The 23,837-nt window shown below is 36.4% G+C and overlaps 1 long non-coding RNA gene across 2 annotated transcripts in view; it reads right to left on the bottom strand.

Annotated features, from left to right (window-relative positions):
* LOC114230499 (uncharacterized) overlaps nt 1-23,837 on the bottom strand; it is a 120,602-nt gene that overhangs the window by 67,169 nt on the left and 29,596 nt on the right. The window lies entirely within an intron of this gene.

Genomic DNA, 23,837 nt, shown 5'->3' with positions numbered 1-23,837 from the left:
AGAACTTACACCAGTGGAGTTTAACATATAAACAAACTATTCTAGGTTGAGATAACTGCAATGAAAAGATCACACAGAAGTGGGCAGTAGCACAGAAGAAGAAATAATCAGTTTAAGTTTGCATTTTCAGGGTAAGATTCCTATAGAAGATGACATCTGAGATTAATTTTGAAGGACAAAATGAATTCATGAGGTGGGCAAGGGCCAAAGAGCATTACAAGCATTTGCTAAGACCTGGAGACGTGAAATTTCTTCCTTCTCGGGGGGGAGGAAGGGGGAGTAATTATGAGTGGTTCTGCACTGATGGTATATAAAGATGTAAGAGCAGGGCCTGTGGGAGCTGCCACTGAAGAGGCAAAAGTCAAATTAAAATACCACCTGTGCTACGTTAGAGAGCTGAAATTTAACCTAAAGCCAATAGGGAATCATTGGTGAGTTTAATTCTGGGAGATAAATTATTACATTGAAGTTTCAAAATGATCATTTTGGTGACAAATGGATTAACTGAACACACTAATAGGACCTGAAGATATGCATGATGTGGCTCCTTCGTACTGCTCTCCAGCTTGATTCTGAGCCACTCTCCGCTTTTTGGCATTCAGTTCTATTTTCTGGGCACTTGCACAAGTGGTCTCTTTTCTTGGAAACTCTTCTCTCCTTGATGTTCTAACTCCTACTTATCTTTTAGATTTTAAGAGGAATATAATTTCTCCTAGAAAGCTTATGCTAACTCTCATAAATCAGAACTACCCACCAGCTATGTGCTACTCAGACAGCTTGCATTTCCCTTCTCAAAGTTCTTATTACACTGTCATGTTATTAACTGACTGTATGATTTTCTCCCCAGTTACTATAAACTTTGTAAGGACAATGATCATGACACACTTGATGACCATTGTACCCACAATACCTAGTGCAGGGCCAGGAACACAAAAGTTGTTCAAAAATATCTCGAGTGGGTGCTGAATATTTGAGAGTAGCAGCAAATCAATTGAGTGACCAATTGAGTGAGACTAGCAGCAAATCAATTGAGTGACCAGTGATAGAGGCCTGAACTAAGGTAAAAGTAGTGAGACTGAAGGACAGACAGAAGAGTAACATAGGAGTTGAAATCAATAAAACTTGGTCACTTACTAGTTATAAGAGGAGGAAAGGAAAGGAGAATGACAGATTAAGTAGTAAGGGAGAGTTTCTAGTTTTTAACAAATGGGTAGACATGACCAACATCCCTGTGTTCCCTGACCTCTCTCCTAGTGCTCTCCCCCTCACACAAACCAGGTACGGTGGCCACCTTATTGTTTCTCTAAATGCCAGGCACACTCCTGCCTCACAGTGTGCAGGTTTTGTTTCCTTATCCTGAAACAATCTTCCTCCAGAGAGCCACGTGGTTTGCTCCCTCACCTCCTCAGATCTTTGCTCTGATGGCACCTTTTCAGTGATGACTTTCCCAAGCATCTTACTTAGAACTGCAACCCTTATCTTCATCTTGGCTCTCAGGTCTCTTCCCTGCTTCATTTCTCCCCACAGAATTTATCAACATCAGATACACAATATACTTTGCTCTGTCTCTTCCACTAGAAACATGTTCCTTAACAGGTAAGGATTTGTTAATTTGTTTACTTCACTACTGTGTTCTCAGGTTAGCAGGCAGTCAATGAATGTTTAATTAATTGATTAATGGTCGAATGAAGTAATAAACAGTGTTGCCCATGCAGGCATAGAGAGGAAAAAAAATATGTACAAAATGGTTACAAGTTTATTTTTAGATATGTGCAATTAGAAGATGTGTCTAGGTTATCTAAATGGTGCTTGGGGAAAAAAAAAAAAAAGGAAAGAAAAGGTTTCAGCAGGTCCCATGAAGCATATTACATATACCGAGAGACAATGTGTAGAAAATAAAAGAAGATTAAAAACCTATGAGAATGGGGAAACATGAAATATTTAAGGAGTAGGCAAAGGAAGAAGAGGAAGCAAAAAAGTCTGAAAAGGAATAACCAAGAAGTAGGAAGAACACTAGAAAAGGAGAAAAAAGATAATTTCAACATGTTGAACAGTATCACATTTAATAGAAACAAAAATAAAGAGAAGGACCCATAGAATTTCATAATTTCGACTATGTAGTTTTAGAGGAGCACAAAATAATCACAAGAATAAGCTCCACTTACTGAGCACCTACTTACATGCCATGCAAGGTGTCTGGTGATTAAAATACACTATGTCACTAATCCTCTCAGCACGCTGCCAAGTAGCTATTCTTTTGTCTAAATGTTATGAAACAGACTTAGCTCAGAGAGGTTGAGTGGCTTTTGGCTGCATAAATGAATAACAAGTGAAGAAGTTAAGGTTAGAGTCATAATAAAAATATACTTTAAAATATTTTGTTCATTTGACACTGTTGATATAAATTCCAGATTCTTTTTCTGGGGGGAGGGGGTGCTTGCCACTTTAAACACCAACACATATTTTAAAGATCTAAAGAAATTTAAAAAAATTATTATACTTGATTAACTCAAGAATGCCATTATGAATATCAATTGCTGTATTTATGCCTTTGGAAACTCTGCGTTGCCTAGAGTTTTTGCTTTTATGATGAATGGCACACTACAATAATTTATTTTTTTGTATTTCTGTCTTCATTTTAAAATTTTTCTACCTATAGGCCAGAAAGTGCTATACACACATCATTTCAGGTAATCCTCAGTACAATCTTATAATTTAACTTCTATTATTTAAAAAAAAAAAAAAAAAGGCATAGAGAGGCCAAATAACTTATCCAGTGTCACACAGCCAGTCCCAGCAGCAGTTCTAAGTCTCTGAGTCACATTCTTAATTCTGACTCAGCTATTTTCCAGGCTGATTTTCTAATGCAGTCCTTGGTCACTTTTCAGATAGGCCTGATTTCTAGATAATTGCAGATGGAAAAGGTTTTGCCCTAAATGAACTCTGAAATATTAAACTTCCAGAACATTTAATTGGGGAAAAAAAAAAGTCTTTTAGAGTTTCGGACAAATTCTAACAATTTGAGGGGGGCGGGGGGAAATGGAAGCATGTGACATATTAAGCTTAATTTTACCTGCCTATTGTTAAATGCTTACTAACACAGAAAACCTTCACCATATGTGAGTGCTTTGTCATAACAGTTTAGTAACTTCATTCATTTCTTATTTGCTGCCAAAACAAATTACCACAAACTTATGGCTTAGAACAATACTATTGACCACCTTGTTCTTCTGTAGGTGGGCTAAAATCAGTGTTGGAAGAGCTGCATTCCTTTCTGAAGGTTCTGAGGAAGAATGTTTCTTTGCTTTTCCCAATTTTAGAGGCTGCCCACATTCCTTGACTTGTGGTTCCCTTCCTCTGTTTTCAAGCCCCATAATGGCAGGTCAAGTCCTTCTCACATGAAATCACTCTCAGCTCCTGTTCTGCCTTCCTATTCCATTTTTAAGAGCCCTTATAGTAACACAGGTCCCACCTGTAATCCAGGGTAAACTCTATTTTAAGGTTAGCCAGCTAACCTTACTGCAGTGGTTCTCAAAGTAGAGTGCTCCAGACCAGCAGAATTAACATCATCCTTGGAATTATATTAGACTTACGAACTCCCAGGCCACAACCTTGACTTAGTGAATCACAAACTCTGCAGTTGAGTCTCAGCATACTATGTATTGACAAGCTTTCCACATAATTTTGATTGATGCAAAAATTGAGATCATTGTTTTATTATAATCTCAACAAAGTAACAACAGGATTTTTCCTTAAGAGGGAAATAGAACTAGACAAGCTTATTTTCAAGGTTTTATGGAAAAATAAACACTAAAAGTTTGGCATGAGATAATAAAATTTTAGTAAGTATGTAAGGTGCTAGATGAGTACTAGACTTATTGGGGGATCACTTCAAAAGTTATATAAATGTCTAACCACTATGCAGTATACCTGAAGCTAATATAATATTGAAAGTCCACTATAATTGAAAAATTGTAAAAATTAAAAAAAAATGTTGGCATTAGAGAAGGGATAATTTGGCCAAGAAATCAATGGAAAAGAATGATGACTCCAGAAATATTCTCTATCGGGTGGCATGTTAAACAGGGAATGGTGCAGATACATCTGGTTATCACAAACAACCAGACAAATAAATACATAAATGGATCAATATGCTTCTGGAAGAAATTATGGATGAATGTTTATAAACTAAAAAGCAAAGGCCTTTCTAAGCGAGTCATAAAACCACTGGAAGACTGGAAAGTTTGACATTTTTTTAAAAATTAAAGAAAAAATATTGTAAGTTATGCCAAATAATCAACTAGAAAAAAATATTTGTAATATATAAAACAGACCAACCATCCAATTCTCTTAACTCACAAAGAGCTATTATAAATAGCCGAAACCGGTTTGGCTCAGTGGATAGAGTGTCGGCCTGTGGACTGAAGGGTCCCAAGTTCGATTCTGGTCAAGGGCATGTACCTTGGTTGTGGGCACATCCCCAGTAGGGGATGTGCAGGAGGCAGCTGATTGATGTTTCTCTCTCATCGATGTTTCTAACTCTCTATCCCTCTCTCTTCCTCTCTGTAAAAAATCAATAAAATATATATTTTTTAAAAAGAGCTATTATAAATAAAAACTCAGTAAAAAAATAAATAATACGAAAAAGGCTCTCTAGGAGTGGTGTGTTTGATGGTGGAAGAAGATTTATAAGTATATGGAATAGAAGAAAATTAAAACAATGAAGATATGTTTTTCATCTTTAAAATGGCTAAATGTTTGACAATACAATGTGACAAGGGTGAGGAGAAACAGCAATCTCCTTTACTACAGACAAAAGTATAACTGATAACATCCTTAGAGAGGTAATTTAGTAACATCCATTGCAACTTAAAAACAAATACATCTCACATTTCATAGGTAGAAATTTATCCTATAGTAATACCAGCACACATGGTCAAAAAGATGCAAATGCAAGAATGTTCACTCCATCATTGTTTGAAATAACAAAATAGTAGACCAACTCAAATATTTGTTCCTAGAAAATGTAAAATTAATGGGACTATCCACCCATGGAATATCAAACAGCTATAACAACAATGACAAACTGAGATAGTTCCATGTATCAACATGGATCAATATCTAAAGTAAATTACCAAGTTAAAAAATGGCAAAAAATATAAAGTATATTTGTATATGTATGAAAGGAAATATAGATCTTATCTCTTACACATTCATGCTTCTCTAGGCATATATTTATGAAAGATGCACAGTAACTGTTATCACTAGTTAATATTCTGGTTAGCAATGGGGGACTAAGTTTTAGGAAAGAAAGCTTATTTATAATAATACTTTGTTCTATTTGTACTATCTGAATTATTTTTATAAAAACACAGCTCAGCCTTGGCTGGTGGGACTCAGCTGGTTGGAGCTTGCCCATACACCAGAAGGTAGTGGGTTCGATTCCCAGTCAGGGCACACACCTGGGTTGCAGGTAGATCCTCAGTCAGGGTGTGAATGGGAGGCAACCGATCTATGTTTCTCTTTGTCTCTCCCTTTCTCTCTCTCTCAAATCAATAAACATATCCTCAGGTGAGGATTGAAAAAAAAATAATCAAAACAAAACACACAGCTCAATATTTGGAATGGTGGAATAAAGACCTCCAAACAAAGTTTCTGCATAAAGGTAATAACACTGGCAAAAACTGGCAAAATCACCTTTTCAAAACTATTAAAACTAACTAATGGCTCACAACAATCCAAAGACAGTTTATTCAAGAAAAATGGCTGTATCTTAGTAAGAAAAGAAATTAAAAAAAAAAAATTTTATTGATTTTTTACAGAGAGGAAGGGAGAGAGATAGAGAGTTAGAAACATCGATGAGAGAGAAACATCGATCAGCTGCCTCCTGCACACCTCCTAGTGGGGATGTGCCCGCAACCCAGGTACATGCCCTTGACCGGAATCGAACTTGGGACTTTTCAGTCCGCAGGCCGACACTCTCCACTGAGCCAAACCCATTAGGAGAAGAAAAGAATTCTTGTGGCATTTCAATTTGCACTAATCCCATTCCATTCTCAGGTTCTGGAGTAGCACTGAAAACCAAAAGCCTCACAACTCTGGTAACTGTGAAAACTAGCAATCCACCACTTAAGAGATTAGAATAGATTTGAGTTCCCCAAAATGTCCATCCCCACAGAATTGTCACTATAGACCTATCTGGCAGCTCACTAAATGGCTCCATTTTCAAGGCACTTCATTTCATCTGACTCAGAGCTGCCTGTGCAAACAGACCTAGTCCTAGGGCACTTGTTGAAAACAATCGGTGGCAACTGTTAAATAGTGAAACTGTTGGAGGTGGCTCTAAGAGTTGGGGCTATCAAGAGGCTGATAAAAAAAACAAACAAAACAAAAAGGGAAAACTGAGGGATGAGATGTCCACATGAGTCTACAAAAATCTCCAACATATTCTTGGGAGTCTAGAGGTCATGCACTTGCATGGTCTTTGTGCAAGATCATGAAAGACCTGAGAAGGCTCTAAACTCTCACCTACATGACTGAGCTGACTTTGAGGTTCTGTGCAAGCAGAAGAAGTGAAGGCTGAGGCTAAGGCAGAGTTGTAAAATGCCAGGTGGAGCACTTAGGTCATGCCCTAACGCATACAAAGAGCCCCTCAGCAGAGGCTGAGAGACTTATTAGTCCAATTTTCCACCAATCAGTAGGTAGCTGACTATCAAGGTTACAAGGAGACTTTAGTGGCCACATACAACAAAATACAAAGACTTTACAGAAAAATCACTTAAAATCAAATAACAATAACAAGAACAAACAACAACAATAACAAACCCTGGGGAGGGGAGGAAGGCATCTCATTTACAGAGTTGACAAATTATTTAAAATGTCCAGTTTTAACAAAAAAAAAAGTTTAAGATTTGCAAAAAGAAAAGTGTGGCTCGTAAACAAAAAAAATAGCAGTCAGTAAATATTGTCCCTGAGGAAGCCCAAAAGTTGAAATTATTAAAGAGATTTAAAAAATTACCTATTATAAATAAGATTAAAGAACTAACAGAAACCATGTCTCAGAATTAAAAGAAAGTATGCAAATGATAATCTCACCAAATATAAATAACAATAAAGACATAGAAACTATTTTGAAAAAAAGAAATTCTAGCATTGAAAAGTACAATAACTGAAATGAAAATCTCCACTTGTATGAACAGCACATTTAATTGGCAGAAGAAAGAATCAATTAACCCTTTGCATTTGCTTGCTTTTTTCTCGAGCTGCTACCAATGCTAACCGTGTCGAGTCACACTCGACATCCGAGTGCGAAAGGTTAACTTAAAGACAATGACATGAAGAGAGGTCAATTGAAATTATCTAGTATGAGTAGAAAAAAGGATTTTAAAAAAATTAACAGAGCCTTAGACACATGTGGGCCACCATCCATCATCCCAATACATACATGAGGGAAATCTCAGAAGGAGAGGAAAGGCAAAGAAAAATGAAGGAAGACTATCTTAAGAAATAATGACCCCCCAAATAAAAATCACAAGAAAAAACATTAATCTTAAAATCCAAGAAGCTCAACCACCTTGAGTCCTATAAACTCAAAGATATCCACACATCAAACACATCAGTCAAAATGTCAAAGACAAAGACAAGAGATAATCCTATATAATAAAAGGCTAATATGCAAGTCAACTGAGTGGTGGAACGACTGGTCGCTATGACGCACACTGACCACCAGGGCAGGCAATCAATGTAGGCTCATGGCTGGCAAGCACAGCGGTGGTGGCAGGAGCCTCTCCTGCCATCACGGCATCACTACGGATGTCCGACTGCTGGCTTAGGCCCATGGGGAGCGGGCCTAAGCAGTCAGTTGGATATCCCCCGAGGGTTCCCAGACTGTGAGAGGGCACAGGCCAGGCTGAGGAACCCTCCACCGAGTGCATGAATTTCGTGCACCAGGCCTCTAGTCTTGAAAATAATAATAGGAAATAACCCATGATATACAAGGAATCCTCAATGAAATTAAAGGCTGACTTATCATTAGAAACTATGTAGGTCAAATTGCACTGGATGATATGTCCAAAGTTCTGAAAGAAAAAGATGATTAACCATCTTACCCAGCAAAACTATTATTTAAAAACTATTATTTTTGCCTAAAACAACCTACATCCTTACAGTATTTAATCAATACTAAAATTATTAGTGGTGTTTGGTGCTTTTGATTTAGTTACATAAAAAATAGATTCTTTTTCTAAAATTTAAAGCAAAAATCCATTGTTATTAAACATGAAGTAATGAAATGCCTTTGGGATGATATTTAAATCAAAAGCCCAGTATGATGTGGTAAAAAGAACACTGAAATGGGAATAAAGGAATCTGGGTTCTAATTTGTTACTAATATTTTGAGCCTGGACAAGTCATTTAAACCTCTTTGGTCCTCAGCTTCCTCCATTATAAAATAAAAGCATTAGACTAGATCATTTCTAAGGGCCTCTCTATTGGCAAAAGTTTCATTACTTCAATATAATTATTTTCACAGCAATAATATTATTTACTAACTAGAGGCCCGGTACATGGAATTTGTGCACTTGGGGGGGGGGAGGTCCCTCAGCCCAGCCTGTACCCTCTTGCAGTCCGGGAGCCCTCGGGGGATGTCTGACTGATGGCTTAGGCTCGTCAGTTAGACATCCTTAGCGCTGCTGCAGAGGTAAGAGAGGTTCCTGCCATTGCCACTGCACTCGCCAGCCATGAGCCTGCCTTCTGGCTAAGTGGTGCTTCCCCTGTGGGAGCACACTGACCACCAGAGGGAAGCTCCTGTGTTGAGTGTCTGCCCCCTGGTGGTCAGTGCACGTCATAGCGACTGGTAGACTGTCTGCCCCCTGGTGGTCAGTACACGTCATAGCGAGCAGTTGAACAGCCTTAGCATATCATTAGCATATTATGATTTGATTGGTTGAACAGACGACCGGAGGACCAAACACTTAAGCATATTAGGCTTTTATTACTAGGTGTACTGGTTAACAATGCAGATATTTTTCAATAGATGGAGTTACACATATGTTGATATATATGCTATTTGATATGTATGCTATTTTGTTGTATTGACAACAAACTTCAATACTTCATATGTCAAATTTGCTGAAGGCGTTAACATCATAGATACTTTTTCACTTAAAAATGTGGAATTTCATGTCAAAAAAAGAGCATTTGTGGGAAGTATTAATTCATTACTTTATTTTGAAGAAAAGTGCTGCTGAATACTTTGGGAAGCTTATGGTGAACATGCTCCATCGCAAGATACTTGTGAATGCTGGTTTAAACGCTTTAAAAGTGATGATTTTGATATGAAAGACAAAGACGTCCAGGTCAACCAAAAAAGTTTGAAGACCAACAATTACAAGCATTATTGGATGAAGATGCATATCAAACTCAAAAACAACTTGCAGAAAGATTAAACGTTGCTCAGCAAACAATTTCTGATTGTTTACAAGCAATGGGGAAAGATTTTAAATGAAGGAAAATGGGTGTCACATCAACTGAATGAAAGAAAGACAAATGGAAAACCGAAAAAGTCATCAGTAAAATGTTGCTTCAACGGAACGAAAGGTAGTATTTTTTTGCATCGAATTGTGACTGGCGATGAAAAGTGGATTTTGAGAATCCCAAATGCACAAAATCATGGGTTGATCCAGGTCAACCTTCAACATCGATTGCAAGGCCAAATCACTTCACAAAGAAGACAATGATCTGCGTTTGGTGCGATCAGGAAGGTGTGGGGTATTATGAGCTTCTTAAACCAGGTGAAACCATTAATACTGATCACTACCAACAACAAATAATCCATTTGAACCACGCTTTGATCGTGAAACGACCAGAATGTTCCAGAAGACACGACAAAGTAATTTTGCTTCATGGTAATGCACCATTACACACTTAAAAACCAGTTAAAGACACGTTAAAAGATCTTGCCTGGGAAGTATTAACCCACCACTGTACTCACCAGACCTTCTCCTTTAGATTACCACTTGTTCCAATTGATGGCATATTCACTTTCTGAGCAGCACTTCAAAACATACGAAGAAGTGCAAAATTGGGTCTTTGAATGGTTTGCCTCAAAACAAGAAAAGTTCTATTGGGGTAGTATCTGCAAATTACCTGAATGATGGGGAAATGTGTAGCTAGCAATGGACATTACTCTGAATAAAGCACTTTTGATGTTTCTCTTGAAATTATTGTGTTTTCTTTGATTACAAAATCCACTATTAACCAGTACACCTAGTATACAGAATTGATACTTTGAGTGATAGACTTAGTTTTACAATTCTGATGCTTAGGTTCTGTCACAATTACTCATTCTGCCATTACCATGGAATAGCAGTTTGACCGTATGAGCTGCTACTCCATGGTATGTCCAGGGCCACCAAGCCAGGGAAGAACAGAAACCAAAGTTTAGAGGTGAATAAGTCCAAGCACATCCAGTGAACATATTGAGAGACAGCGGGAGTGCAGTGGGTTGGGAGAGCCCAATATTGACGCAGTCATTCTGAGAGGAATGGCACAAGAATGACAGGGTCTGCACATCAGGCTATCTGGGGAGAGTGGACATAAAAAAATAGACAATCTATGACTCTTTTCTCTGCATATACCAAGGCCCAGCTTTTTAATGTTTTTGCATCAGAGACTGAACAACTATCACATCTCTGTGTTACCTTTAAAAAGTTTAAAGAAAATATTTTGGGACAATATGCTCAGGAAATAAACCATTTCATCTGTACCAACACAGCCCCCAAGCTCAGTCTCCAATTTTATAATTTACAGATAATCTATAGCGTGTAAAGCTAGTTTTAAAATTTGCTAAAAATCATAATGCAAAAATTTGTCTAAAACAACATATGAAAGTATTTTTCAAATAATACATAAATTAACTTATAAAGTTAATTTATGTATTTATGTATGAATTAAACTTTTGAAAAGAAATAAAGCATACTAGAAATTTCATTCTCTGAGATTTGCATCCCAGGTCAAGCAAGGAATGTATTATACTGTTGCCTCAACCTGAAACCCAAATCAGTTAATAATTCTTCCAAGGTAAATACTTATAGAAATTTCAAAATCTGATGTTTTAACAGTTCTTTCTAAAAGGGATTAACTTGTGGAGTTAAGCAGACAGAAAATTTGGGGATTTGAATTAAGTACTTTCTCTCCCTTGCCCTCCATATCCATCCAAATGGCAGCTCATATACGTTCAACTTCTATATCTCAAGAATTCAAATTCTCCTTTGCATTCCTACTGCCTCAACTACTTTAAAGTCACAGTATTTCTTGATTAGTTTAGTGGAACAGCTTCTGAATCACCCACTTCATATTGTGCTCCATAATGATTCCTTTAAATACAATTTCCCCATTGTATTTCCTTGGACAACAATCTCCTTTGTAAGTATAAGTCATGTCATGTAGCTACATGCTACATTCTAAAAAGTTAAGTGGTCAAGACATTATAAGATTTAGTCCTATAAAATTAAACAAAGTTACTTGATAAGTTTGTCTATATTCTGACTGAAATTTAAGCCTGAACTCTGAGACACTGCCTAGATTTAAATGTGATAAGTGTCTTTACCTTCCAAGTGCCTTACTTTTTACATCTGTAAAACTGACAGGGGCTGGAGGCATTGTCACTAAGAGGCCAGAGGGTATCATCAAAACTCCCAGGGTCCTAAGAGATCTTGGCCTTTGCTGAAAGTAAGCACATGCACATGTGTGGAGTCTTAGGAGTTTTGGATTATGTTTGTGAAAGATCTTCAAAGCAGGCATAAAGATGGTCAGAGTAACCCTTTATTCCTAAGGAGAAATTTAACCCAAATAATCCTGTTGCCTCAAGAAATGGTGAGTAGGCTTGCCGGTCGGTATATTTAAAGCTTACAGCACAGGGAATGCTGGGTCTCTTACCACTCAACAGTTGCACAGAACCATTATTAGACAAAGGGAAATAATAATGCACCCAAGGGGCCCAATAATCAGAGAGGAAAAAACAAGCAAAATCCTGAGAATGGGAAACCACCTAGTGGAATAGAATTGCTGGCAGAAGAGAAAAAACACACATAATAATAACAGTAATACAAAATAATGATCAGCTTTAAAACATATTCTGGAATTTGGAAATCTGATTTTTAAATTTAAAAATAGAAGAACTGAAATTAAGTATGTCCCCGTTGAGCTCTGAATTACTGGCTTGTAAGACCAAACAGAAGAAATATCTCAAAATATGGAGCAAATATACAAAGAGAGAAATCTTTGGGGAAACACACTTGGAAAACAACTCCAAGAGAAATTTCAGGTAAAGAAGACAATAATCACACACACAAAAATGGAGGTTATGAATAAAGAAATAACACAGGTAAAGTTCCTTGATTGGAAGAAGAATTGAGCTTGTGATTGAAAGGCTCCCTAAATTCTAGGTATATTAAACAAAGTAAGGCATACAACCAGTCATATTTTGGTAATATTCCATATTATAATGATTACGAAAAATGTTATAAATTTCCAGAAAGAAAGAACAAGTTACTTAGCAAAGAAAAGAATCAGATGGAGAATGTACTTCTTATCTGCCATACCTGAAGCTGAAAGATATTGGAAAGCTTAACAGAGAAAGCGATTGCTAACAAACAATTCTGTGCCTAATTATCACAGATCTTGCAGGTTAGAAGAAAGAATTGTGGCTATTTGTGGGAAATAATTCCACTCCTCTACACCCCATCTGATGAAAATACTCAAGAAAAGTACCTGAACCAAATAACATATAAATCAGAATAGAAATCCCAATATAGATGAGGAATAGAAAGCAGTTCAATAAGTCTTACAATATACATGTTAAAGCTAAATGGATAATGATTGTCTGACTGGGAATTTGAAATATAACTGTGAGGTAAAGATTTATAAAATAGAAGAGACATATGGCAAGGGAAAAATCTAATAAATCTGGAACCCAAAGTATTGAACTGTGTCAGCAAAATCAGAGTTGGAAAGAGGGGTAACAGAAAGTTAAAGCACCCTAAAGGCCCCATTTAGGAAGGGGAATAAATTGGGAATTCTAAAGCTTTCATACAGGAAAGGGGAATAGAGTGGATTGGTGGACAGTTTATTTGGTTTCTGGTTTTCATATAATTTTGGAGAAATATGTTAGATAATGATTATCAGAATTTAAACCACACATAATGTTCAGATTGACAGGTACTAAGGAAAATAATAAAGTGCTAAAAATGAAATTAATAGTAATTTTAACAAATCAATAAAAAGAAAAGAGAAAAAGCAAACAACAAAATGAAATAAATAATGAACATCAAGTAATAGGTTAAAAATAATGAAATATATCAGTTGTCACTCCAGACAGTGATAGGAGGATTTTTCTTAAAATACAGGAAGTTTCAGAATGGGTTAAAAAAGCAAAACCCAACTATATGATATTTTATAAAAACACATTAAAAGAAATTACTAAATATATTTCATGTTTAGTGTCAAGAATTTGAAAATATAAATCTGTCTATCTATCCATCCTTATCATTAAGCTAAGTAAGAATTGGGCATAATAAACAAAGTAAAATCACATTAAGTTTAAAGATTAGATGATGCATGGCTAAAACAAAATTTTTTTTCATATCCCAGAATCTTTATGAAAATATTTCCTTTACTGTATTCATGGCAATTTGGACACCTACCTTCACTACCCATACTCGGCAAATAAATTTTCCTACTATAATGTGAATTTTGAGACAATCATTTTTCTTTTCAAAATAAGTTAATAATAGTATGTTTAACTTGTTTTTTAAAAAATATATATTTTTATTGATTTCCGAGAGGAAGGTAGAGGTAGAGAGAGACAGAAACATCAATGATGAGAAAGAATCATCAATTGGCTGCCTCTCGCACACCCCCCATTGGGGATCGAGCCCGCAACCCAGGCACATGCCCTTGACCAGAATCAAACCCGGGACCCTTCACTCCACAGGCCAACGCTCTATCCTCTGAGCCAAAACAGCTAGAGCTTAACTTGTTTTTATTAAATAGTATAGTTTTATTTAAACATACTATTTTCTATATTTGACAACCAAAATGACAAGAAAAACAAAGTGAAGGCAGAAATGTCAGACTAGGAAAGCTCATCCAAATGGAAATAACAACTTGGAGATAAACAAGGGCAAATTCATACCTCAATATTCCACTGAGAATAACTTATTTGGAATGCTATAATTTGTAAATCTAAGATTTATAAGGTAAACTGCAATACCAGATTACTTAAAATATGAAAAAAGAAAATATACTCTACCCTAAATGATATTTCATTATCCCAAGAAAAACTTATACAAAGACTGTTCTAGAAATATAACATGTATGCTACTTTAAGAGATGAAGAAATAGAAGTTAAACTACTATTGAACCTCAGGAATAGCAGAGGTAAACTTTTTGGTTTCCTTTATAAATGATTGCATAATTCCTCCAAATTATATATTCTGAAACACTAACTGAACTTTTTTTAAAGTAACATTCTGGTATAGTATTATCAATATCTCCACTTTCAAATAGAAAACTATGTTGTTAATCATGAACCATCCAATTATTTTTTAAGTAGCAAAGATAGCATATGAATACCTAAGATATGTTACACTACTAAATCATCCTTCAGATAGTTTTCACTGTTTCATGTATTTTATGTAAATGAATGAATATTCTTATCTGCATGTGCCTATAAAAGACAGAAGTACTGGTACATAGAAGGTACAGGCTACAAATCCTGGTTCTGGTTAAAAGGAAATCATATTAGATTTAATATTCCAGTGAAATCCAAAATATCTTGAAAAATGATGTATGACTAATTAATGATTTAAAAAATTTACCAGTCTATCCTCATTGAACCTAGATGAGGATACTGATTACAGCTGAAATCTTACTTTCACTCCTGCATAACTTTCTCAAAGATTTGTTTGGAAACTGGCTCATGCTTAGTCACCCTCCAAATATGATTTTTATGAGCAAAAGCAGTTAGCTATTTTTGTGTTATGCAAGATGAGAAAAGATGTATGAGTATTCATTTTTAAGCAACATAATTTGATTTTTATGCTTTATTCAATATCAAAAAAGCAGTTCATTTTTTTACATTTTAGAACTGCCATATGGATGTACCTCACTGAAGATCCATTCCTACTGAAAGCCTAGACAACTTTTGTTTATAAGAGGTAAAAGCAAGATGATAATTTATGCATTGTCTGTGTATATTTTATTTTCATTGCAGGTTTTGAACAGTAGATTCTAACAGTAGATTAGTAGTCTTAATCTCTAAAAACATGAAGATCATAAAAAACTACAACAATGCATATAGTATTCCCTTTTGTAATCCTCTAAACGTTTTTAATGACTATTAATTGAGTACTTTCAATGTGCCAGGCATTGTGCTCAGTAGATTATGTCATTTAACCCCTGTAATAGATCTATGCTGCAAGCATAATTATTCCCATTTTACAACTGATGAAACAAAGTTGGAAGAGGGCACATGGATAGAATGTTAGCTCGAGTCTAACATCAAAGCTCTTTCCTCTAAAATAATGTGAAGGTCACTTATCAAAAAATATGTAACTCTAAGTTACAACCCTTAGATGAGGAACTCATCATGCTGAAAAGATATAATAATATCTCATTAATCTGGAACAATCAAAGAATTAGAAACTTTAAGGATAATTTTCAAGATAATTAAAACATATAGCATTCTAATTATCATTTAAAATATTTGAGGGACTTTTAAAAAATACAGTAAGTTCTAATTTAACATGTGGATATTCTTGGAACTGTGGTGAAAAACAACCTATAATGAAGCCAATTTTACCATAAGCAAATTATGTTAAGTTCCTAATGACATTTCATCAACATTACAACTAAATGACATTGAAGGAAATGACATTATTGGAGGACTTGCTGTACATATAATACATTTTCCTATATTCTGAATAGAATGAAAATTTAAGAATAAAACGTCTTGATAATGCAAGTTTATTCTTCTAAAATTTAAAATCTTTTCTAGTTATTTGAAGAATGTGCTGTAATTATAGTGGTGACCTCAGCTGTCAATGAGTGTAGTGCTCCTTGACTTTGTAATAGGACTTGATGACCATGCTACCTGGTATTTGATTTCTTAAATCCTTCTGTTACCTCTTTTTAGTTGCCTACTGTAAGCATGCCACATCTCTTGGTATGTGCCTCAGTCCATTAAAAAAAATTACTAAAAAACTGCAGATTGGGAAACAGAAAAACCAGTGGATCTTTCAACCCTCCTAACTTCCTTTCTTCTGTCTATTCATTCAACAGGTACTGTGTTGTGTGGCTACTTTACATGCCACACACTGTACCAAATGCTAGCTAGAATTAGATTTTATAACAACTATTAAAATTACTGATAAACAACTTCTCTAAAATATTAACTTTTTTGTCATTGGGACACATAGTTCAATAATACAAAAATTAGTAAGTAACAACCAAATAGGATGAGTTTACAAAGTCTTCACCTTGGCCTTATAGTTCTTGAGTGTAAGGTAGATGGTATCTCCGTTCAGGTATAAAGAATGACATTGTGATAATGTAAAAGGTGTATGTGCAGGCTTATAAGCAGAGGAATTCCAAAAAGAGTGTGAATATAGATGAAAGCATCTATATAAACAAGAGCAGAAAGAGGGAAATAAGAAACCCCTGAAGCTTCTGATTATGATTATACTAGAGGCCCGATGTACAAAATTCCTGCAAGGGGCTCAGCCCTTGCAGCCCCGGCTTCATCCGGAAGGATGTCTGGAAGGTTGTTCGGCTGTCCAGTCTAATTAGCATATTACGCTTTTATTATTATAGAAGATTACAAATAGAGGCCCGATGCACGAAATCCATGCATAAAAGGCCTTCCTTCCCCCAGCTGTCAGCACTGGCTTCCCTCTGGCACCCAGTACCCAGGATTCCCTCCAGTTGCCAGCAGGCACCTGGGACCCGGGCTTCCCTCCCAGTCCCAGCTTCTTCCAAAAGGTCGTCCGGAAGGACATCCAGTCTAATTAGCATATTATGGTTTATTATTATAGATGTAATCATACAATCCTAATATAATCTAGAGGTAAGTCAGAAGCTACTCGGCCCATCAGATCACTGGGCTACTGAGACTCATCCCAACCATTTTCCTGAGGTCTTAGATTCTTCCTGGAATGCTTTATTAAATCACATAGCTAATGCTGATGTTGGTGGTCCAGGATCCACATTTTGTTAAATACAGTAGTCCCTCCTTGTCCGCAGTTTTGCTTTCTGCAGTTTGTTACCAGTGGTCAACTACAGTCCAAAAATATTAAATAGAAAATTCCAGAAACAAACAATTCATACATTTTGAACTCTGCATTCTAAGTAGCATGATGAAATCTTGCCCAGGACTTTATTCATCCCTTTGACCAGCATATCCACCTCACTTCATATCACCACACAGGCATTGTATCATCTTACATCATCACAAGAAAGGCAAATATAGTACAGTAAGATATTCTGAGAGAGACCACATTCATATAGCTTTTACTATGGTATATTATTGCAATTGTTCCACTTTATTTTCAGTTATTGTTTTTAATCTTTTACTGTTCCAAATTTATAAATTAAACATTTTCATAGTTACGTATGCATATGAAAAAATATAGTACATATAGGATTTAATGTTTTCAGGCATCTACTGTGGGTATCTCCTACATATAAGGGGGGCTACTATGTAATATTATAGGAGACCCCTTGGGTAAAAATAATATCAATTGTTATAATAAAAAAAGAAACTTAAGACTTTATACAAATTGGAACAAGAAAGAAGAATGGTTCAGGTATGACCTGGATATGGATTTGAGTTTCCCAGTATGGTCCACTCACTACCTGTAAAATAATCATCCATAGTGCATATCAGTAAAACATAGATTCCTCAGGCTTATTCCAGACCTACTGAATTAGAAAATCTATGGGCAAAGCTGAAGAATCTCCATTTTTAAGAACTCACTTCTGAGAATCAAAAGCAGTCCTTATAATAAACAGCTACAAATGGAGGCTTTATTAGAAATAATATACTGTTGTAACTAAGTTAAAATATATTTTCTATCTTACTTTCATACAAAGGCCATTCATTCATTCAGGATTTATGGGACATTCATCAGATGTCACACAGTGTTGGAAGAGTATAAAAATGACTAGAGAGAGTCCCTGAACTCAAAAAGAGGAGTCTAATATTTGTAAAGACACTAAAATCAATAATAGTCTTTTCACTTAATAAGCTCTAATTAACTTCTATTTTAGAACATGGACAATGATCATTGCAATTAGTTGATACTATAACTTGACCCATAAATCCTCTTTAAAAAATAGCATTAAAGAAAGTCCTTTTGGCCAAAACCGGTTTGGCTCAGTGGATAGAGCGTCGGCCTGCGGTCTGAAAGGTCCCAGGTTCGATTCCGGTCAAGGGCATGTACCTTGGTTGCGGGCACATCCCCAGTAGGGGGTGTGCAGGAGGCAGCTGATCGATGTCTCTCTCATCGATGTTTCTAACTCTCTATCCCTCTCCCTTCCTCTCTGTAAAAAAATCAATAAAATGTATTAAAAAAAAAAAAAAGTCCTTTTGAATGACCGCTATATTGAATCTGATGACAAAGAACTTTCATTCATCTCCTCTTATGAGGAAACTAGAGGCCCGATGTATGAAATTCATGCAAGAGTAGGCCTTCCTTGCCCTGGCTGCAAGCACCGGCTTCCCTCTGGCACCCAGGACCCGGGTTTCCCCCTGCACCCGGGACCCGGGCTTCCCTCACAGCCGCGGCTTCGTCCAGAAGGTTGTCAGAAGGACATCCAGTCTAATTAGCATGTTACACTTTTATTATTATAGACTAGTGGCCTGGTGCACGAAATTCATGCACAGAGGGAGTATTCTCTCAGCCCAGCCTGCACCCTCTCCAATTGGGAACCCCTTGGGGGATGTCCAATTGCTGGTTTAGGCCCGATCCTACAAGTATCGGGCCTAAACCAGCAGTCAGACATCCCTCTTGCAATCTGGGACCGCTGGCTCCTAACCGCTCACCTGCCTGCCTGCCTGATCGCTCCTAACTGCCTCTGCCTGCCTGCCTGATTGTCCCTAACCCCTCTGCCTGCCTGCCTGACCACCCCTAACCTCTCTACCTGCCTGTCTGATCGCCCCTAACTGCCTCTGCCTGCCTGCCTGATTGCCCCTAACTGCCCTCCCCTGCTGGCCTGATCTCACCCCCAAACTGCCCTCCCCTGCAAGCCTGGTTGTCCCCAACTGCCCTTCCCCACTGGCCTGATATCACCCCCAACTGCCCTCCCCTGCCAATTTGGTTCTAATTGGTTGGTTTCTATGCCAGTCAGCATCAAAAGCTCCACCTTCTAGGCAGCCACTGGCTCCTCACAGCTCACCCAGATTGGGTTCTGATTGGTTGGTTTCTATGCCAGTCAGCGTCTCTGGGCCTATCTCTGGGCCTGATCAGAAAGGCGGGGCTGATCAGCAACCCCTGCGGAGGCCCGAAGAGAAACAGAGGTGAGGCTGCTGGCGAAGCCCGGAGAGAAAGAGAGAGGCAATGGCTGATCAACAGCTGCCATGGAGGCTGCGGATCAGATCCTGCCTCTCTCTTCAGGCCTCTCTCCGGGCCTAATCTGCAGCCCCCTCGGCAATCAGTCTTGGGTTGCTGTGCCTACACCGGCAGCAGTCAGTGCTGGGTCGCCACGGCAACCCAGCACTGACTGCAGGACTGACTTCCAGTGTTCAGTCGAGCCTTCAGTCAGTCTTATGGACCCTGGGTTTTTATATATTAGGATGAGATGTTATGGATGAATTCAGTTTTCTGATAAGTGAAGATTCATTTATTAAGTGCCCAAACTATTTTGATTCTAAATACCTTTGATGAGCTTTCTAAAATACATTACACATTAACTGGTCTTCCCCACCTTGCCCAGGAAAATCATTCATCATTAAGTGAGTAAATCCCTGCTGCTACTCACCCTGGAGCATGCTACATGAGTAAGCACTGGATGGCAAACCAAGGTCTGCAATTTGGCAGGTCCATCCTCAGGACTCTTTATTGAAGAGTCGTACTTAACACTACTGTTTTATCTTTCTGTGATGTCTTAATACACATCCCTGTCTCTTATGACCAAGAGTTATACAAGCCCCTCTTTTTCATGGTAATTTAGTTGACCTATGACAGTGGTCGGCAAACCGCGGCTTGCCTTAGGGAAAAACACTTAAAAAAAAACATTTTAATAATGTACTAATGTCTTTAACCTGAAGTCAAAACTTCTGAGTAAAGTTAATGCCTTACAGCAGTGGTTGGCAAACTCATTAGTCAACAGAGCGGCAAACCGTGGCAGCTCGCGAGCTGCAGTTTGCCGACCACTGACCTATGAGATAGGTCCCTTGAGATCCCAAAGTGAATTTTATTTATGTCATATAGCTTATATTTTAAGTTATACATTCTCAAACAAAAGAGTCAAATTTGTTGAAAAATTTCTATATGCTTGTTTCTAGATGTTTATATGGTAACAAATAGAAATATCTCTGTCATAGTAAGCAATATATTGGGAATAATTTTGTATGGTTGCATTGACCTAGTTCAGTGGTCAGCAAACTGCGGCTTGCGAGCCACATGCGGCCCATGAGCCGCAGTTTGCTGCTCTGTTGACTAATGAGTTTGCCGACCACTGACCTAGTTCATCACTTACTGGTCCAGAGGCATTTGAGGTGCACAGGGTCATTGCTATACTGTGCCAGCCTCTAGAAGAGCAGTGCTTCTAATGTACTATGTAGGGAGAATTGAGAGGCATCAGGAGAAACTAGGTGATGTTTATTTAATCAACTTAACTAAAACTTACATTAATAATTTCTCAAAATAATATATTAACTTCCCCCCAAAACTAGTAATAATGGTTACAGTCCATTCTTTTAGGACAAAATGCCTGGGTTTTTAAATAGTTACTTCCCTAAATGTTCAGAGACTTTGTTTCAAGATCAATGTTTTATACTGGAGTTATTTCATAGCCTACAAAAGCCATCAAAATGTCTACAATGTCACAAAATTACTTACGTTTGGTAATTGAATCGTAAACATTTCAACAATGGAAAAATCTTACTACTGTAAAAATTTTTGAAGTGTCTATTAGGGAGGCAGTCCCAATTTGAGAGTGGTATTTAACTACGTTTAAGTATTTTATAGATGTAAATTAGTTCAGAAAGTTAAAAACAATTGAAGTCCCATATCATTTAACAATTAAAAATGAACACTAAATTGTGAACTTGCCTATTCAATTATATAGTAAAACGTATTTATAATGTCTGAATTATCAATATTTGTAGTTTTCAGCTACAAAAAAGCTAAGTAGATGTAGAACTAATAAATTCTTTCCCAAATTTTCAACATTTTCACCAATTACCATGTTTTTAAAACTTATTACCAACAAAAAATTCCTTTTTCTTAATATTCAGTGATATTTTGAATATACCTTCTTTGTACGATGTATCAGTAGCATTTCCACTGAGCCTGCTTTTTTAGACATAAAACTATGGTCTGAGTCACTGTTTTGGTTAAGTTCCTTCAGCCACAGCTTGTGTTCCATTTTCTTGTTCAGGATTGCTAACAGTTCTTTGCTGCTTGTAACTCTCTTGGAGTGTGAGATGTTTAAAATTGGGGTTGGATGATAAAGGCATTTTGGAGATCCTTATAAAAACGACAAAAAGCAATCTGAAATTACTAGCCTAAAATAAATTTTGTGACTCTTGAGAGATCAAAACTTTATGCTAAATCTTATTTGTGCTGATAGAAACATTCAGATGCCAGATTTCTTCCTTAAAAAATATAGAAAATTGTGTTAGTGTAATAAATAAGGATAATTGCAAATATTATGCACATGAAATCCATTAATTTTAATTAATATTGTTCTAAGAGAGGTGGAAGTGAAGCTTTAAATACTGCTGCTGGTGGTACAGTTTCCAGACATTTAAAAAGCAAATCACTGATAATATGTGCAATACTAGTATATGTGTGTGTACGCACATACATATAAAAATTTATACATTACTTTTTTGTGTGATGATTCGTATTTTTAGTCCTTTACATAGCAATGTGGTTTGAAAGGAAAAGGGTCCTTAAAGCAAGAAACTTGGACTTAGTGTCTGCTCCTGCTCTAATTAATGTGTGACCTTGGACACCAATTTGTCATTGTCCTTCAGGACCTTTTCTACCAAAAACACAGGGCTATTGTAAGATTCAATAATATATGTATTGTATGTATTATATGTATGTAAAGAAATATTTAGATTTTTTTTTTAAAGTACAATTTCAGTTTCTCAACTAAGGTGTGGCAGTAATATATTACTAATAATTAAGTACCAAAGTTTGCAAAACTTTTTTGACTTATTTTAAATTTCAGGATTACCCAATATTACCTTTATATTATAAATTATATTCTCTCAAAATTATATTTTCTCATCTCTTTCAATTAAGTCATTCTGACATGCTTTTTTGAGTAAGGAATGTGCTGTACACGTGACTACTATCCATCATGTAGTCATGTTGGATAAGAGATTATCAATGCTGTTTATATATAAACAGTTAGGGGAAAAAGATGGTATTATTATTGTTCCTATTATTAAAATAGCCCAGTTAGAGGCCTCCTCTTAATGCTATAATTCATGCAATACCTCACTCTGAGAAAGGTAAGTATAAAGGATTGCTTTGTTTGTTTTTGCCTTTTGGTGTGTGTGGAGCATGGGAAGGAAGCACCTGGCAGAAAGCACTCACTATATATAGTGAGAGATAAAGTAAACACTCTAGTTATCACATACAAAAGGTTATATTTAGCCACCTAATAATACAGTTATATTCCTTCATCCAAACCCTTAGTAACTTTTTCCTTTATAAAAGTACCTACTTCTTAACCTATATTTCTCAATGTCATGGCTGGGTATATAACAGATCTCTGGAATACATTTTTATTTTGGTGCTTCCTCTTAAGATGGCTAAAAACAGAAAAAGGTATGTATCTGTAATACCAACATATTTTTCATTTCCTTCTAAGCTAGTCTAACAGCTCTGTAAACTTCTTTTTATTTTCCTTTTAAGCATAGAAAACATTTTTTATAGTAAATTTATAAAGATATTTCGAAACATTTTTAAGACCCTTCACAGCATTATTTATTCTTTCAATATTGACTGACCTATTAAGTGACAGCTACTCATTGTACTAGTTACAAAGGCCTAGATTTTTAAAAAGCCTACTAAAAGAGAGAGAAAAATAAATAAGGCATCTGCAGTACAATATGATAAATGTTGAAAGAAGTTAAGCAAAGGGGGCTATTGGGCTAGGCTGGAGACGCCTTTGACCTTGAAGTTAGTCTTCCACAATGACACCAAAGCTGAGTCCTGAAGTCAGAATGGGAAACAAAAATTTGAGAAGGATATTTCAAGCAGAGGGAATATCATAAGAATTTACATACTATATTATGTTTGTCCTGATCACTTTTACCTTTTAGAGAGAGGACCTGATCAGAAAGGTCATCTGCAATATGGAGAGTAGATTAGAAAATTTTAAGAATGTTAACCATGATTATATTTTTATAATGTATGCAAAGTAGCAATATAGCTTATTAGCACTAATTTAACATGAAATAAACACAACACTTAGTAGAAAAAGAATGTTAATTAATTAAGTAATTTGGGGTAATAGTGAAAAGCTTAAAATAAAATAAAAACCACAAATCATACTGAACAATAACAAAAAGCCTTAATCAAATATACAGGCACATT

The sequence above is a fragment of the Eptesicus fuscus genome, chromosome 11 (genome assembly GCF_027574615.1).
Source record: "Eptesicus fuscus isolate TK198812 chromosome 11, DD_ASM_mEF_20220401, whole genome shotgun sequence".
Lineage (NCBI taxonomy): Eukaryota > Metazoa > Chordata > Mammalia > Chiroptera > Vespertilionidae > Eptesicus > Eptesicus fuscus.
The sequence above is the reverse complement of the archived record's forward strand: the minus strand, read 5'-3'. Positions and strand labels throughout refer to the sequence as shown.